The sequence below is a fragment of the Taudactylus pleione genome, unplaced genomic scaffold, assembly GCF_031769625.1.
Source record: "Taudactylus pleione unplaced genomic scaffold, aTauple2 ptg000814l, whole genome shotgun sequence".
Taxonomy (NCBI): Eukaryota; Metazoa; Chordata; class Amphibia; order Anura; family Myobatrachidae; genus Taudactylus; species Taudactylus pleione.
Genome location: NW_028285216.1, coordinates 1743923 through 1760137, shown reverse-complemented (window position 1 = coordinate 1760137; position 16215 = coordinate 1743923). Strand labels below are relative to the sequence as shown.

The 16215-nt window shown below is 40.9% G+C and overlaps 1 protein-coding gene across 9 annotated transcripts in view; it reads left to right on the top strand.

Annotated features, from left to right (window-relative positions):
• Positions 1-3499, top strand: part of PLEKHA6 (pleckstrin homology domain containing A6) — a 199003-nt gene extending 195504 nt beyond the window's left edge. For all 9 annotated transcript variants that reach the window (XM_088458163.1, XM_088458156.1, XM_088458157.1 and 6 more), the window contains one exon: positions 996-3499. The gene's annotated coding sequence lies outside the window, so the exon portion shown is untranslated. The remainder of the gene's footprint in view (positions 1-995) is intronic.
• Positions 3500-16215: the final 12716 nt, after the last annotated feature.

The following is a 16215-nucleotide window of genomic DNA, read 5'->3' as shown; positions in this document are numbered from 1 at the left end:
AGAACCAGCCCTGCTTCCCATAACCCAGTGCTGGTTGTACTGAGTACAGGGAGACCCTACTTCATTTTTTCCCTGTACTTAGTCAACCAGAACTGGGTTTCAGCAGTCAGGGGCTGGTTCAGTTTTGGAGGGTGACCTCACTTTGTTTTTTATTTTAGATTTAACTCTTTACACGCTTTTTCAAGGCAGATACATGCAGACATCTCACTGATGTCTGCATGTATCTGTGTGAGAATGAACTGCTCATGCTGAATGTGAAAGCATGAAGCAGTTCTAACGTGTTGGGGATTTGCAGTTCGTTTTGAAGGGTGATTTGCCGTTTGATTTGGACATGAACATGCCAAATCGAAGAGCAAATCACTGTTCAAAACTGACTCAAATCTAATTTGTTTTGCAAATCGCAAAACAAATAGAATAATAGTAAATGCAGTGAAAAAACGGTTTTAACTGCATTCGATTTGAGTCAATTTGAGAAGAGGTAAATCACTCCTCAAATCGACCTGCAAATCGACCTTTAGTAAATTTACCCCTAGATCTCAGCTTATCAATTCATGTTCTTCACTACTTGAAGTAATGCAGAACTGCTACTAATTGAGCATTTGAAACTGGATGCCCATGCTTTCTCCTATACCCTTAAACTGCCCCCCTGTGTATTGGAACAAAATACTGTTCAGCAATATTGTCTTTATTTTTTTCTTTAAGACCATCCCACATGCTACTATATTAATGTATACATATGTGATACATGTCACAGAAAGAAGGGATTTCCATATACCTCTGCCAGCTCTATTGCTGTAATGTTATTTTCTCCACCACTCTGTACCTCTTTGCCCTCTGTTCCACTGGCTTTTCTCCAATCATCTCTTCTTCTTTGGCTCATTATGGCTTTCTTCTCTCTTTACTCTGCCTTCACTTTGCTTTCCTATCTCACCTCTATTTTCTATTTTCTTCAGTTCTCAATTTCTTTATAATGTTCCTTTATTATCTTCATGCAGCACAGGCAGCCTCAGCTGGAAAATTGAATAGAACCTAGAGGGAACTCCTTCTGCTGCCTCCTCTTATCATCAGCGCCACAACACATCTACAGTGAAGAGATGGTCCTCGAACTAGAGACGTAGGACACAGATTATAACATCAGTGGACAGCACCCACTTGTTTCCTCCCATTGGGCCACCATTTGGCATATGGATCTTCATGCAAAGAGAGACTGACACAGCTGACATGCTGCTCCAGATCCAGAAGCACCAAGAGTTTCTTCTGCTGTAACGAATTATATCTGGCATCAAAAACTAATATTCTAGCTTTGCCAATAAACTTAAGAGACAAAATGTTTCACCCGATGACTGATCTGGACGACTCAGATGACATTTTGGTTTTCTGTAATGGCCATTTTTAAAACGTTAAACGCCTTGTAGCAACGCCCCGAGCTTGTGCTGCTTTTTATTGGAAGGTCCTTATAACCAAAGCAAGCAATAACTCGGCAACATCAAAACCCACTTCAGGATAGACTTCATAAAGACCTTCAGCTATGTTTTATGTATATAGTGTGCCAGGATACTCCTTGACCTGGCACATTCATTCTGCATAGTGTACAAAACATATCTTTCTCTATATATAGCTATATATATATATATATATATATATTTTGCTTTATGAAATAGAATATTTATTGTATGTATATAATTATGGGAAGTATTGGTTATATAGGTTATGAAAGCTATAGTCCTACTGACCCAATATAAGCCCAAGAGGCAAGCCATCTGCAACTGAATGGACTGAACTGGTCACGTCCATTCCAGACTTTCCTATGACATAAGATACACTTAATGCCTCACAGAGAATGGAGTCTTTTTAATTATTTCATTTTTTTTCTAACCGAACTATGTAATTAATAAAATGTAGTTAATGTAACAGAAGTTGGCATTTTGAAATATACATCTACAGGAAAAAAAACATATCTATGGCGTTTGTGCTAGACATTAAACATTTTTAGGCTTTTTCAAAATATCCTCATCATTTTTCATATTAATTTTAAAATCTACAAAGTGCAAAAAAGTCAGAGAATATGAGACAGTGTAAAACAACAACTAAATCTGGGTTCTCCTAATATTGCTACCTAAGAAACGTTCTGCTGTAGTGCCTGATATTTGTTCATCATCTGCTTTGAATCATACACTTTTTGCATGTACACACAACATCTGAAAAATGTCCATTTGTGCTTAATTTATACAGAATTCTGATGCCCTTTGCAGGAAGTGTAACACTGCTTTTTAGCTGTGTTAAATGTGGAAATGCAATGGGGTGAAGGCAATATAACCTTTTATTACATGAGAAACTGGACAATGCCGGATCGTTGTTCCAGATGTATTAATAAGAAAAATGATTTATTGATGCTTAAGGAGCAATTTTATTTCTCCCATATTCTTTCCAGTTGGTCCCTTCCATACAGGTGACATGGAGGATAAACACCAGATTGTGTAGTCTATTTTTATGAATGGTATAACGGGAAACTTGAATGTGATAAATACAAGACTGAGACTTGTTTATCCAGATTTTGGCATTATGTGTGTTTTAGTCAAGCATGCTTTACATACAGCAAGTTTTTTGTTGTAGCTTAAAAGGGGAAATAATATTAATAAGGTTATTTCCCCAAAGATATCAGATTTAAAATATCTGTCTTGCCTTCAGTACGTCTTAAGGCCTTAAGGGCCTTTCATCATCTCCTGTCTCCTAATCCTACTACCACAGCTGTACATCATTTCATGTCCATAGGTACTTGTAAGTACAGATGTACATACCAAAAAATGTAATTGAGGGTCAGGCGTAATGTGTACTATGTAATATAATCCTGCTGGCTTGTTGTCTGTATGGCAATAATATTTTCCTTTAACTTTTTTGTTGCTCAGAAACCATTAAAAAATATATAAAAAAAAGCAGGAAAATGTTTTGCATTAACATTGAGGCATCCATTTTGAGGAATGGAACCAGTATTCACTAGAATGCAAACTATACATTCATAGGAACTAACAAAGTCACCAAGTTTATGTATAGGTTTCATTGTCAGGAATATTGGCCCCATCCCATACAATGGCTGTCACTCCATACTCATGGGGCTGACAAAACATCTCTCCTTTTGTAAAGCTATTTTTTTATTATGTTATTATATATTATGGCTTCATTTCCATACAATACTGGAGGGAAACAGACAATGCTGTATAAAGTAAGAGAAGCCCGTGTGCCACCATTTCTGTTAATACCGGATGAAAGACGATAAAGCCATGCATTAACCTCTATATCACATAGGACCTTGGACCATTGATGCGATAAAATGTGTGTACTTATACATTTGGTGATAATGATGATGAAGAAAAGAGCATAATGGGTGATTCAGGAATGAGGATTTCTATTTTTGCACTTGTCTATTTTCCATGTCTCATCTGCTCTTAGATTTGTCTATGTTACTGACTTTGCTAGTACTAGAAATAAAAAATCTACTATGTACCATGTGTATGTTTCTTGTAGGTAAAAAAACATTCTAGGTATAAAAAGTACCCACCAGTAAACATCTGCTAAGGGCATTAGTGTACATACACACATAAGGGTTATGCTAAAATGACTGCAGATGTGCCGGAAATCGCAGGTGTAAAATATGTTCAAAGTTGCAACTATCGCAAGATGCTTGCAGGTTGGCACCAGCAGCATATACCCTAGGTTTACATTACACATATGTCACATACACCTACACCCATGTTTTTAACCATTATTTTGTTTGCAAAATATGCACTTGCTTGTAGGCTTCAGTGTAACTTAGAAAACACCTCTAAGACATCAATTAGAACTGTTTGTACAATAAAAACTAGAACATGATTGCAAAAATATAAATCAACAAGGAGAAGCACTTATCAGCATCAGCAGTGCACTCACAATCAGTCAGTCACAAGCAGTGCACTAATGCTGGCTATCACAATCATTGTGTATGCCCTAATTTGATGCAGATTGGATAGATGTGAGTGCATCTCTGTACCAATCAGCATATGCTTACAATTCTGCAAACTCTGCTTACTTTAGTCTACCCTCCCCTGTGCATGGGCACAGTGATTTAATGTATTTGATGCTAAGCAAACTGGCACAGGTCTCAGAGCTCCACATTTTCTTACCAGTAAACTTCTCATTGAATAGGTTTGCAAAATGCAATGCTAATGTCATGCAATGTTAATGTAAAAAATATCTTAGTTTTAAAGTTTGTGCTGTTTCTTCTCTAATGGCACTGGGGGTCTAATAAGGAGGCAATATACTAATGACTATTATAATTTTATTATTATCTTTAATTAACCATTCGTAAAGGTAAATTCCAGCTCAGCTCAAGGAAATGCAACTCCTTTACTCTCTAAATTCACAGAAACAATGAAATTTATACTATATAAGACTGTACTCAAGATGTAGCTGTCACGTTTGTGTTAAGGAGATCTCCTACAGAGGAGCTGGAAGTCAAGGTCCCGGGTAGAGAAATGAACCAGAGATGAGGGGCCTGGATATATGTCCTACTCATCCACAAGTACCGGATGATGACGAGACATGAGCAAAGGTGCAGAATTTAACTTGCCGGGAGCTGTTCACCAGTGACCCCTCTAATTGGGATTTGGATTTATGCTGCACCCGGCAGGCTGGTCATGGCCCTTTGGTCAGGTATCCGGTACAAGTGGGAATAGAGAAACTCAATCACAGAGAAGACACAGAGAAATAGCACTGATGGAACTAAGAGAAGTGCACTTAATGCAGATCCTGAGGTAATGCTGGCACAGGGAAGTAGTAACATGAGGAAGTATTAGAAGAAGGTACTGAGTACACTAGTTGTGGCTTAGATGCGGCACTGTCTCTGGAAGATGGTACTCAGGGCCTGATTCAGGCCCGGACGCTATTTGCGCTCGCTCGTTCAGAAAAAGGGGCCGGTTATTTAAATTGAGCGCTCGCTCTTTGCGGTCTGTTGACGCCTCTATGTCTGAGCGAGCAAACGAAACATGCACTCGCTATTTTGTAAAGACGCCCCCTGGCCGCTCGCATCATACATCATCTCCGCTATTTATTAGATTAATCGAGTACATCGAAAGGCGTCTGAACTGCTCGCAGTGCTTGTGGTAGGTTTATCCTACCGCAATCATGCGAACAGTTCAGGCTAAGAGACAACCAAGTGACGTGGTCGATGACGCTGCTTTGTTAATTATGCACACCCTTAAAACGGCCGTTTTGACCGTTTGGCACGCCTGCGATCGAATCTCCACTCCCCGTTTTTAAGCACCTTCCCCTGTTACCACCCACAAACGCCTCATTCTGTCACTCAAATTAGCAGGCACTCGCTATTTGGCAAGCGCTCAATTTCCGATCGCACTGACTGGCGCATGCACATTACGACCCATACGCATGAGCAGATGTGTGAACATTGCTCAGAGCGAACGAGCGGCCGCTTACGAGCGGCTCTGAATCAGGCCCTCAGTCCACACACTGTGGTCTTAGACGCAGCACTGTCGCTGGCAGATGGTATCATGCAGTGGCACTAGATGATGATACTGAGTACACACACTGGATGAACACTAGAAGTAGCTCTGACAACAGCGGAGCACGGAACCTGGAACGTAGTAACGGCAAGCATACACTAGAAGAAACAACGTTATACAGGCAACTTCCTGCTGTCCAGAGCCCAGTTATATACTCTAAGGTAGCAGTCCATTGGAGGACAGCGTCAGCTGACAGCAACCACGCTACCAATGGGTAAAGGATCAGTCAGGTGATGAAGACTGTCATGGCTGCACCCATGACGGCAACAGCAGTAACCAAGTCATGGAGCAACACATGGAAGTCCAAGCAGTCCCAAGGCATAATCCTTAGCGCGTCACTCGCCGCCACACCTGACATCTGACTGTTCGAGAAGTCGGGATGTCGGCGCTGGGGTGAGCAATGGCCGATCCTAGGCCATAACCTGACAGTAGCTTCATTTAAGATATTTTGCATTCTCGGCAACAAATATATATATGAAAAAAAAATTACAAATGGTATAAAACAGTAGCACATATGGTATAAAACATGTTAATACAATTTATCATTTTTTATTCTCTGTCTTATATTTGTGTATGAGTGTTGTGGGACTGTGTCCAACTGTGTGCCTATTGTGTGTTTAGGTATGTCTCATACTCTGTCGTAAGCAGAATGTATTATGTGTTTAAGCATGGTCACAACTGTTTTATCATACACACTCCTTATTGGACAACACAGTGTTAACTATACCATATACTCTTACATTCCATTAAGCTAGCTACAGTATACTTGAACCTTAATGGCCCACCAACCACATGGCCTTAACCATAGACTTCTCCACTACTGGTTCAACATGTTTGTTTTGTCATTGAGGAAGATGGCTAATAATATGCATTGGTTTGTCTCTCTGTTAACTGTTTTGCTATAAGTCTACTGGATCAATCTTGGATTTGCAGCAAAACCTGGGAGCTCACATATGGTGCTGGTTGCAGCGTGCCTTATGGCTTACCTTGATCTATAGATAAGCTTCTAACAGATTAGCGAATAAAATAGTTTTAAAGTACTGTACATCTGTATAATCTATGTGATATTATCTATTAATAAGCAAAAATACAACAATATGGTGGGCTTCTTGTCTGTATATTTGGTATGTATGTGTATTGCAGATAAGGACCACACAAAAAAGGTATTGAACTGGCATTAAAGTAGTCTATGGTTAAGAAAATGATGATGTTGATGGACAAATAAAGTTTAGATAAGCAAAACTGAATGTTATTGTCAATAAGCATAATACTTTCAGGATATGATATCCCTTTGATAATAAAAGTACTACACTGTCAGAAACTTCCTAGGGGTTAATGTAAATGTCTATGAAATGCTGGCTCTGGCCAGAAGCAGGCGAGTCTAGCACAGGATTAGAACACAGAGAGTGCACAATTTATGTCTGTAAAAAACATGCAATCAGGAGCTACACGAATAATGGGTTTAACAAGCTTAGGTGCAGAAAATTATACATAATAGTTTGCTATGGAAATGCAATTAAAGCGTGAAAGACTATGAAAAGTGACAGTAGATCCCGGTGACAGTCCAAGCCCAGATGATGTAAAGCGGTCCAAGGGTACATAGGCTTAAGTGCGTACTCCATAATACATGGGGAGATGTCAGCAAATTACATGTGGACAGCACGGCAGGTAGCATAACAAGATGGAAGTCTCATGGGAAGGATACATTTAAGATCTGCATTAAATAAACCAAGTTATGTGAATGCAACAGTATGAGCCTGGGTGTAGCTGCCATGGGAGGTGCAGCTGTTATGGGGCCCACAGTGCCTCCGGGACCTGCCTAACCCATGCATCCACTTTTGGTGTGTGGGGCTCAAGTGAGTAATGTATGTTGTCAGGGCCGCAGGCACTGCTGATTCCTCCTGCGAATTGCCTCTAAGTCACAGGCACACTTCAGCCTGTGACTAGAAAGTAGTTTGCTGCAGGGATCATCAGTATGAGAAGAGGGATTGGACTGAGCAGTCTGACAGGACATCAGACTGCTCAGTCACTGCTCAGTCCCATCCCTCTTCTCATACAAATCTCCTTACTGATGCTGGGAGGAGGCGTGGCTGTGCTGAACCTGCTGGGACATTCCTGGACCTAGACTTCACCTCCTCCCAGCATCAGTGAAGAGAGACTGCTAAGAAATGAAAAGTTGTCCACAGAGCTCAGGAGGTGAGTGCGGCATGGTTGGGGGAAGGGGGGACATAGAAATTTTGCTATGGGGCACTCATAGGTCTAGATGTGTCCCTGAGTATGAGTGATTATATTGACAGAATTATGTATTTTTCTCAGCAACTGTTGAAGTACAAGTAGATGATGAAGAGATTGCAACAGCGATGCTACAGAGCTTCCTAGTAGTGGCATTGGAGGCGAATACAGCAAAGTTAACCACAGACACTGTCAGAGCAAAGTTGAGTCAAGTGCTGAGAGTACTGCATTACATGCAAAAATGTAAAAATTCTGACAATTGAGTGTAAGCAAAAGAATGTGAATCCTATCCAAAGCAATGAATGCAACAGAAAATATGATTCAGCCCTGAGTGTTACAGATAATTGCAGAAAAGATTGATGGTATATCGAAGAAGAGATTTGTAGTAAATCGGTTCAGGAACAAAAAGGCATTTCAGTTACAATGATGAGTGGCTAACTACGTTAACCAAATGTGACCCTATCACAATCAAAGGGATTGGCAATTAAGTCCTTCCAGCTACAAAAGTTGGAATAAATAAAATTGAAACAAGAGCAAAAGTCACATAAATCCAAGACATGCTTCACGAACCAGAGATGGGAAGAAATCTTACACACATCAAATCCTTATCCATCATTGTATTTCTCTGGACTCCATTGTACTGAGCTGCAGAAGTCTTAGGCGGAAGGGGGAAAGAATATTCTCACTACTGATTTTTTCAAACTTTGAGAGGCAGCCAGTAGGGATGGCCATCAACCATTGATGGCTAGCAGCCAGGCAACTATTATTTATTCTCTTTTCCCAGCACAGGGGGGCAAAGAGCTTTCTCCCACCCCTGTCACACCACACAGCCCCACCCACTACCCTGATTAGCCCATCATGTCACAGCAGGAATGTCCATTGACGGGTCAAACAATTTCCTGTGAATGCTTTCATGTCAGTGCTAAGCACTGATGGCATTATGGATAGTTAAATCTCCTATGGCAATCCTTAGCAGCCAGCAAAGAGAGGTCAGGTCATTTGTTTATTATTTGTTAATTAACTAAATCTGTGGGAGGAGTTCTGTGTGGGAAGTTTGGGTCTGTGGCTTCCTGTTGCCAAAGCAAGTGAGTGAAACAAAATAAGGGGTGATCCAGGATTGAGGCTTGCACACACTTTGCTTGCACAATAATACTCCTTCACTTAGCCTTACATTAAGATGTTTAGATTTTAATTCCAGAATATTAAGCTGTAGGATCACAGAGGGGTGGTAATCATTTCCTGAATAAAATGGGTCATCACATATTTAATTAATAAGAGTTAACATTTATAAAGCACCAGTATACTGTAGTGCTTTACAATTTGAACACAGTAATGAAAATAGAATGGATATTGTAAATAAGCCCTGTTTGCAACTAAGAGCTCCTTTGAAGGTTGAGAGGCTTAATGAAAATGTAATTGAGCGTGATTGTGTATTCCATAAAATGGGAGCAGCCAGGAGAAGTCCTGAAGGTGAGAGTGGCAAGCAGTGATCAGGGGGGAGGTGAAGCTGCAGTCATTGGGCAAGCAGGTGGGTGATATGGACTGTTATGAAATTAGGCTGAAGAGATAGGGAGAAGAAAAGGGCCTTGTAAGTGAATGAATGTAGTTTACACTTGATTCTGTTCTGTATGTTAGGGGGAACCAGTGGAGTGACTGTTAGCATGCCGCAGCACAGGTAGAGCGAGAAGAAAGTGAGGTAAGCAGCAGTTTAAGGGTAGACTGAAGAGGGGGCTGGCGGGAATCCGGAAGGAGTACAGATGAGAGTTTTAGTGGCTTCTAAGGTGAGAAAAGTCCTAATGTGAACAACTAATATATCAATAAATACTTGACTACAAAATACAACAGACACAATAATGAGTTTTTCATTTTATGTTTTAAAATTTCAACTCTTTAGAGTAATTTAATCTAGATCTGTATTATTTAGTAGCATCGCTCAAATGTGCACATTTAGAAGTAGACATTATCCACCATGCACACCAGAGTGCCTAGATGATTACTCCAGCACAGAGCAAGATGTACTGTAACGTGTAAACTTCACATTAAAAAGCCAACTTGCTATGACTTGAACCATCACTTTAGTTTTAATCAAACATTTCAGTTTTTATGCTAAAATACTGATTACATGTTACATTCTAATATGGTGATAAATTATTGCATCGATACAAAGGCACTTCAGCCTGATGAAACAGACGGATGCCCATTGAAACGCATTGCTGAAACCGGTATATTAGATTGCTTCTGTTTTTTATTCTATATTACGTTATAAAAAAATATATATTTAGCCATTATTATGGTTTGACATTTGCTGCTGTTTTAAATAATGTGAACTTATCTTTATAGCCATATATGAGTATATAAAAATACAATTTAGGTACTTCTTGAATACAGCAGCCATTCTAATTTCTGGTTTATTATAATTCCACCATTGTTTGTATCCCCCTGTGACCATCACCATAGACAGTTGCTGCAGTAGCCTACTTTTGACTGCAAAGTCAGCCCACATAGCTTTCTATGGGACCTGCTTTATTACAGAAAGCGGATGGACCTGTTACAGAGTGACTGCATATTTATGCTAAAAAGCCAATGTCATACGTACAGAGATGCCCACTGACTGTGGTGCTAATCCAACGCTGTGCACATTAAGAGTAGACACGCCATCAGCAACACATCGGTCGCAACATCGAAAATTGCACTAGCCCTATGGAGGCGCAGAATCTCCATCTGAACATGGCTGTTGAAATCAGTGCAAGTACAGCATAAGATGGAGTTGTTGACCGCCACACGCCCGCATCTGGCTAGCAAAGGCTACAACTTAGACACGCCCACTGAACTTACCTCTATCTGCGTCTAAATGAATTCTGCAACTCCCAGCAATAACCATCTGGATAAATGCACAGTGTCCCTCGGACACATGCGCAGACTGAAAACATGCTTGCATGCGGCATCAACATGTGCGCACCACAGAATCAGGCCCTATAACTCAATATGTGTTATAAATAAATGCCTGAGTAATACATTGTTATTATTATTATTACTACTACCCATTTTATCTATAGATATTAGCGTAGCCAGTTAGACTCATTTCTCTTTTGAACTAGACAAAACGCAGCATTCTCCTGTGGCTAGAAATAGTAGATATAATGTATCACAATTACAGCATGACCCCATGGTCCTCCCATCATCACCTCTATAACTAGTATGATACATTATATACTTCCCAGCCCAAATGGAACATCAAGGCAAATCTGAGATGGTGAATCTGTAGACAGCAGCAACGGAAAGTTAAGGTTTTATGAATCTCACTCCTTATATAAAAGTATGGTGATGCAATGGAGCTGGTGTCCCGCTGGGGAAGTCAGGAACTTCTCCACGGAAACCCGCTCTGTGAATAGCACTAAGCGGAGAAAAACCCAATTTACAGCAAAACAGGGCAATTCTCTACTATATGCAGGGCCGTAATTAGGGACGTACGACTGGTGCGGACAGACAGAGCGCAGGGCTCTGTGGACGGCACCGTCTCCCCCCACAGCCACTGCTACTGGCTTAATTACAGCTGCCCTGAGCATCTTGAAGACATTTCGGACACTGCTGCAGTTACAGGTACCAGAGGCCCTGTCCCCTTATGCACAACATCATGACATCATGCGCAAAGAGGGTGGGCCCGGCACAGAGTGTCCAGAACCCTTGTTACGGCTTTGGCTATATGAATAGACCCCCAGAGTCTCTACTTGTCTGTTCTCTGAGGTCCCAGCAGTGGGTGCCAGACTTAAGTTCCTGGAATCAGGTGCAACGAACGGTCCCAGGGTCTCATTCTGGTGGATTCCAGTTCCTATTTCTAATCTCCGGTTCACGAGCCATTCCCATTCCCAGTGCTTCTCTGGCAGGGCCAGATTAAAGGCAGAGCAACAGGGGTGGTCGTCCCTGGGCCCCCACACAAGTGGGGCCCCCACACACTATCCCTGACCGTATGCACCAGGTCAAGTCCAGCTAAAAAGGTTGGTCGCGATCTACTGGAAGCTTGCGGTACTCCTGCATGTAGATCGCGACCAACTTACTGGAAGGTAACTGGGAAAGCTGGCCTCTGAATCCTCTGATCACTTCAGAGGCCAGCGTTCCTAGTGATGCATTGCGGGTGACGTCATGACGTCACCCGCAATGAGAGGAGCCTGCGCGCCTTTACTGGATCCAGTTAGATCCAGCAGGCAGCGGGCAGCGGGCAGCAGCAGTAATGGCGGCACCCGGGAGCCCTCACAGTGTGGAGCGAAGACAGATAAGTTTTTTCACAGGGGCGGGGAGGGGGAGCTAGTACTGGGGGCACTACTTTAGGGTGCACGACTACAGGGGCATTGAAGAAGAGGCACAACTACTGGGAGCATTGCAGGGGGCACAACTACTGGGGACATCGGAGAAGGGGCACAACTACAGGGGGCATTGAAGAGGGGGCACAACTACTGGGGGCATTGCAGAAGGGGCACAACTACAGGGGGCATCGGAGAAGGGACACAATTACTATATGTGTATATATATGTGTATATATATATATATATATAAAACTTTAATTGATAGGGTCCCCCACGTGTTTGTTGCCCAGGGCCACCCACAGAGCTTAATCCAGCCCTGTTCTCTGGTCCTGGTAATACTAGATGATTAGAAGTTTTATTAAAGCTCCTAGCTTCAGCTTTTCAACCAGTTTCAATACAGATCAAGCAAATACAGACAATCATGAAAAATTGCAGTCCACCTGTTGAGTTCTCCTCTCTCTAAGGCCCCTATTTACTACAATCTGCATTTCCAAATGCAGATTGTAGTGTGATAAGTACACCCAAATTCACATTGCGAATTTAGGAATTTTCACGAGAATGTATCAACATTCTCAAGCAGAGACAGAGCTTGCAAGAAAGCTCTGTTCCTGCGAATCCCCACCGCACAATTCTCACTGTATTTTTCACAAAAAATACAGTGAGAGTACCTCTGCGCAGGTATCACAGGGGGTTACAGGGGGCCGGCTCCCACCTCTGCTTTGCCTATCAGAGTGGAGCAGGAGTCCGGGAACCGCAGGGTACCCTGCTTAACACCATCTCCAGTTATAGCAGGTCTCCCACCCGGTATTTTTTTACAATTGCCCCTTAGTAAATTTCAAGCAGATCGCATTTACCATTACAAGTATGGGAAATGTGATCTGCTTGCTAAAGAAATGCAAATTAGAGGGCATGGAGTAGTTTTTCACAAAAACTACTACAATTGCCCTTTAATACGTTTCAGTGAAACTAAAATAATGTGAAAAGGGTGTGAAAACACCTGTTTTCACATTATTTTTGTAAAAAAAGATTGATAAGTAGAGCTGTATATTTGAATGGACAAACTAGGATTCTTTAGATCTGTTATTAAAAGATCACATCTTTAATAGTTTTATAGGCAACTAGCTGGAGTACCCGGTGTTGCTCGGAATTTTAAGAATGTTTGTTTACACATCATCCTCCAACCAACCTCTCCTTAGGCAGGCCTCATGAAAAGTGTGACAAACTTCCCCTTCAACAGTCCTAAGGTCTTCGAAGGAAATAGGACCTGTAACGGTGTAAAGCAAACTTCGGAGATAGAAGCATTCAAAATGTGTAGGATGTACAGTGTAAACATGGCCAAGAGATTCTGTTGCTCTGATATCAGGATGACCATCTACAGCACCTCCCTCTTTTATGTGCAGAAAAACTTTGGGAGAAGCATTCCATGTGCAATATTTTGTCAGCTCACAGTACAGCAGGGTCCTTGCTAAGTCATCCTTTTGACACAGTTGGAAGAAAGAAGTGAATGTTGTTGCGTATTTTGGTATAGTCAGAGAGCTGAGAATGCTGGCAAAGCCTAATAATTACACTAATATCATGACAAAACATGACAACACAAAACGCTTGCTCCGAGGCCCTACCCATATGCCGTGAGGCCCCACAATGAGCGTCAAGTAAAAATTGTGGTTTTCAATTAATTAAAAAGTAACAGTAATTAATTTCCATTTAAAAAATTTTTAGTTGCCTCCGCTGTGTTTTAAGATGCTCGTATGTAAAATGTCACAATCTTCACTTGTAAACTGTGGATTTGTATAGAAAGACAAAAGTACAAAAGGACAAATTTTCGCTTTTATATAGTAGAGAAAATAGAAAAGAAAAAATAGTAGATAAGCTAAATCCTTTTGTAATTCCGTGCCTGACCTGTAGAGGGTGAATACTATGCAAAAATTTGTTTTTTCATTAATTTAAAAGTAACAGTAATTAATCTCCATTTAAAAAATTTTTTGTTGCCTCCACTGTGTTTTAAGACGCTCGTATGTAAAATGTCACAATCTTCGCTTGTAAACTGTGGATTTGTATAGAAAGACAAAAGTACAAAAGGACAAATTTTCACTTTTATATAGTAGAGAAAATAGAAAAGAAAAAATAGTAGATAAGCTAAATCCTTTTGTAATTTCGTGCCTGACCTGTAGAGGGTGAATACTATGCAAAAATTTGGTTTTTCATTAATTAAAAAGTAACAGTAATTAATCTCCATTTAAAATTTTTTTAGTTGCCTCCACTGTGTTTTAAGACGCTCGTATGTAAAATGTCACAATCTTCGCTTGTAAACTGTGGATTTGTATAGAAAGACAAAAGTACAAAAGGACAAATTTTCACTTTTATATAGTAGAGAAAATAGAAAAGAAAAAATAGTAGATAAGCTAAATCCTTTTGTAATTTCATGCCTGACCTGTAGAGGTTGAATACTATGCAAAAATGTGGTTTTTCATTAATTAAAAATTAACAGTAATTAATTTTTATTTCAAATTTTTTAAGTTGCCTCCACCGTGTTTTAATATGCTTGTATGTAAAATTTCACGATCGTGGCTTGTAAACTGTGGATTTTATAGAAAGACAGAAGGACAAATTTTCGCTTTTATATAGTAGATTTGGATGACTTTCAATCTAATTGGCATTATACCTTTAGCAAATATTTGCCACCACTGTGAGTTGAGTTTAAATAGACGGATGCTTCACAGACTGTGCTAAATGACTTTCTCTGGTTCAATGCATATGTTAGAAGAAGTTTAACTTGATGGACATGTGCCTATCATATTTACTATAGGTGCAAAGGTTGGTTTCTGTCATACAAACAGGTGGTAAAAAAGTGTTATATACACTTACATGGAATTACATGGTATTAATGCTGAAACCCTGCTCTGATGGTAAACATAGACAATGGCTAGTTGATATGTGAGTACTTGGGGTGCCCAGTATTAATATCATAGTAACTGTCCGGTCGGCTGCTGAGGTGGAATGGGAAGTAGGGACAAGTTCTCCTGCTTTCATCACTTTTAAGTCAACCACATCAGCATGTGAGCATCAATGGAAATGGAAATCAGCAACAACCAGGCTGTCCATATCTGTCATATAAGTGCCTAACTGTATTGAACAACTGGTCATTAAGGAACATCTAACTGGGATGTTGACACTTTATGGTAATACTTACCCTAAAGGCAATATATGCAATAATCAATACTATTTTGTGCTCTAGTAGTGTGAGCCATTGTATTATTATTAAACTTTATTTATATGGCGGCACAAGGGTTCCACAGCACCTTACAAGGTACATTAAAAAAACAGTGACTTACAGTACAAAACATTGCAGGATAAGGTCTGTTTATAAACATTGCTGCAGTAGCGGCCATAATACTCAAATAAGCAGCAGGGTGACAGAAACCAAGGGTTAGGTGCCATTGTAGGTAGTGTGGAATCAGTGCCGTAACTAGCGCTCCCGGCACCTGGTGCAGGCCACGCCCCACTGCGTGATGTCATGCTAAGGGGGCAGAGGGGCAGAGCCACAATCGCTGGTGATTACAGCAATGCCCGGAGCTTCCGCAGGATGCTTCAGGGGGTTGTAAGGACAGTGGTGTGAATGTCTGAGGCATCCTAAGGAGGCGCCAAGCGGCACTGCTGCAGATATTCTGGCTTAACGATGCCATTCTAGGCACCCTACTAGCCAGATATAGAGTCCGTGGATGAGCGACAGTACCGCCCACAGAGCTCTGTGTGGCCACACAGCTCGCACACACCATGCTACGCCCTGTATGGAAAAGATGATTGTATGAGCAAAGAAAGGAAAAGCACATGAGGAAAGAGGGCCCCGCTTACATTAGAGCTTACATTCTAAAGGGGAAGAGCAGGCAGACAGGGGTGACAAATTCTACTGTGACCAAATGTGACACAATGCAAATAGCACATTGCATTGTGTCACATTTCGTATTACTACAAATTCCAGTCAAATTTGTCATATGAAGCTCTAGTTTCACCATTGCCTCTGCTCCTTACAGAGTTAACATTCCTGGTGATTTCTTCATATTCCAAGGGTCATTGGGGATGGAACGCATAAACTAGGAAGTAGGAGGCAGTCTTTACATCCCCCTGCAGTA